The 2,500-nt window shown below is 36.7% G+C and overlaps 1 protein-coding gene and 1 long non-coding RNA gene across 5 annotated transcripts in view; one reads left to right on the top strand and one right to left on the bottom strand.

Annotated features, from left to right (window-relative positions):
- LOC144964233 (uncharacterized) overlaps positions 1-2,500 on the bottom strand; it is a 29,194-nt gene that overhangs the window by 11,084 nt on the left and 15,610 nt on the right. The window lies entirely within an intron of this gene.
- The window catches only part of LOC144964234 (uncharacterized), a 10,522-nt gene that overhangs the window by 5,817 nt on the left and 2,205 nt on the right, over positions 1-2,500 (top strand). The gene's annotated exons all lie outside the window — the stretch shown is intronic.

Below are 2,500 nucleotides of genomic sequence, written 5' to 3'. Positions count from 1 at the left end.
TTGTCGCCAACCAAGTCACTGGCCAGATTTAAGTTCGCTTTTCTTGGTTATAAGAGGAGACAAGTCTATGTATAGACTGCCATCGATGTCATATTATACGTGTAGTCAAAAGTCACGTTCGCATTTTAAAAATAGATTGCCGGCAAGAATTTGATGTGTTTTTAAAAATTATACAGTCACATTTTCTCTTTCTCAGAAGAGAATGTGACCACTTCCAAACTTTTAAAGTGGACACGTTGAACTCATTGGCAGCCTAAAGCGGAGTTAACGCACATGAAAAAGTTTTTGCGCCGCAGAACATCGTTATAACTTGGCATCAGACTGATATTGGGCTGAAAAAAGGTTGATATCCTTTGAGGTCAAAAGATCAAAGAAAATGAAAAGTGAGCTGTTAAAAATGCAGCACTTTTTACCCAACAGCCATTGTCTCTCCGCTACAGTGTTTTGATGTTGGTGTGTATCCTGTAGCTTATGCCTGGAAGAGAAATATACTATAATCAAACACCCTCATGAAGCCACACTCAACACGAAAAATGAAATGTACAATACGTGTCCACATCGCCGGAAGTTCTTATTAATCAACTACAAACCGGAACCACTTCAACAAACAACAACAGTCAACAAACCAAACTTATGTAACACACAGTCCTGACGATGGCTGATTAGGCCTGAAACATCGATGTAGATTGACTCAAACATTGTGGCAAAAATTGAAATAATATATATATATATATATATATATATATATATATATATATATATATATATATAATGGGTGTGGGCTTTGGTGTCGATCCCATGGCTAGCTATAGAAGCACTCGATGCTGCTAAAATTAAAATAGATCAGACTTATTGAGATGATTAAAATAAACGATGTTGATAACTAGATATCTTAAAACAGAAATAGAACACTTTGACAAAAACGGCTCTAATTAAATAAGTTCCCCACGCACATCTGATCTTGTTTGCAACACACGATACATCAACACAATTAAAATATAACGATATGGTTTGTATTTGGTATACATTATGTAAGTCCCATAATAATAGGTATGTTGAATTATTAGGAAATTATATCATAATTATAAGAGAGTGAGAGTTGATCATTAATAGAACAATGAAACATTCTTAGAATAAATAAGTCAATATAATTTAATGGGCGAAACAGAATACTACGGATAATTGAGATGAATTTCTTCATTTTATTTAATTTGGTCCTAGATAGCTCAGTGTATTTCCTAATACGATGAGAAGACAAATGTTTTAACTTTCAAAATGTAAAGCTTAAATTATAAGAAATAGAGGACGTGAACTTGGGTGCCATGACCATGCTGAACACATACTATGGTAGACATAGTAGCTGTATTAGAAATTCATATGGCGTAGACTGCGGCTAATATGGTCAAGTGGTCTAATAGTAATACACTCGCCTTCGGACCTGAGAGTCCAGGATTCGAGTCCCGCTCTGAGCGGCGCATAATAGTTGGATATGTTCTCTGCTCACATTCTCTCATCGTACTCAGGAGTAAAATTATGAGTCGTTGACAGCGTCGTCGTTGTCGGAAATAATGTAATATCGCCTAACAATCTTCATGTCTCGTCTTACCTATAAAGAGTTACTGTTGGCATGGAACACCATTTAAAGCGCTTTGAACACGTTTAGTGGATATTCTGCGATATAAACGCTCACGTTTTAAAAAAAAAACAAACTATTATTTATTAAAAACCAACTATCCAAAATGGAAAAAGCAGTCAATCGGAATAGGAAAGTGTCGGACAATAAGCTATGGAAGACAGTTGTTGTTTAAACGATTACGCCTGGGTAAAAGTAACGTTTGCTTGACGCGTCCATCAATAAGTGTGTTGGATATTGTAAAATCAAGTGACTCCTAAAAAACATAGAAAACGGTAAGGGCTGCCTGAAGCCGGTGATCGTAAAATACTAACGAAAGTGTAAAATGAAAGGCTGAGGGACAACAACATGACATAACACCTTAACCGAAAACCGACCACCAACAACAGAAAAAAAAAATACCCAAAACAAACAATGTAGCTGGTCAACATTCCACTGTACAGTTGTATCACGATCAATCAAGTGAAAGTACGAATCATATTTCAAAATAGGGATCACTAAATAACATTATTTAGCCTCAACCTTTATTCCATGGAGTCGAAGTTAGTCCCTGTTTCTCTGGCGTAAAACGGACAACAGCAATTGCTTACTACCCTTCAGATAGGACGCTGGTTATCGCAAAGTACTTTCCACCAAGTCTTAAGACCCAGCTACCCAATCACTTTTGGATAGACACGAAAGGAAGGGTATCAGAAACAAATCTCGATTTCACCCGGGATCAATCTCGGTCCCTTTACGAGTGAATCGAGTGCTTTATCAACTTAGCTTTCGCGACCCCTAATTTTACGACATTCAACTCACTAACCAATGCGCTAAAGTGTTTGTCTCAATCAAACGTTACCTTTACTGGATATGTAGTTTAAGGCT

Source organism: Berghia stephanieae, chromosome 2 (assembly GCF_034508935.2).
Source record: "Berghia stephanieae isolate SIO BIC M18660-M18661 chromosome 2, UCSD_Bste_1.3, whole genome shotgun sequence".
NCBI classification, from domain to species: domain Eukaryota; kingdom Metazoa; phylum Mollusca; class Gastropoda; order Nudibranchia; family Aeolidiidae; genus Berghia; species Berghia stephanieae.
Note: the sequence above shows the minus strand (reverse complement) of the source record. Positions and strands in the feature narration are given on the sequence as shown.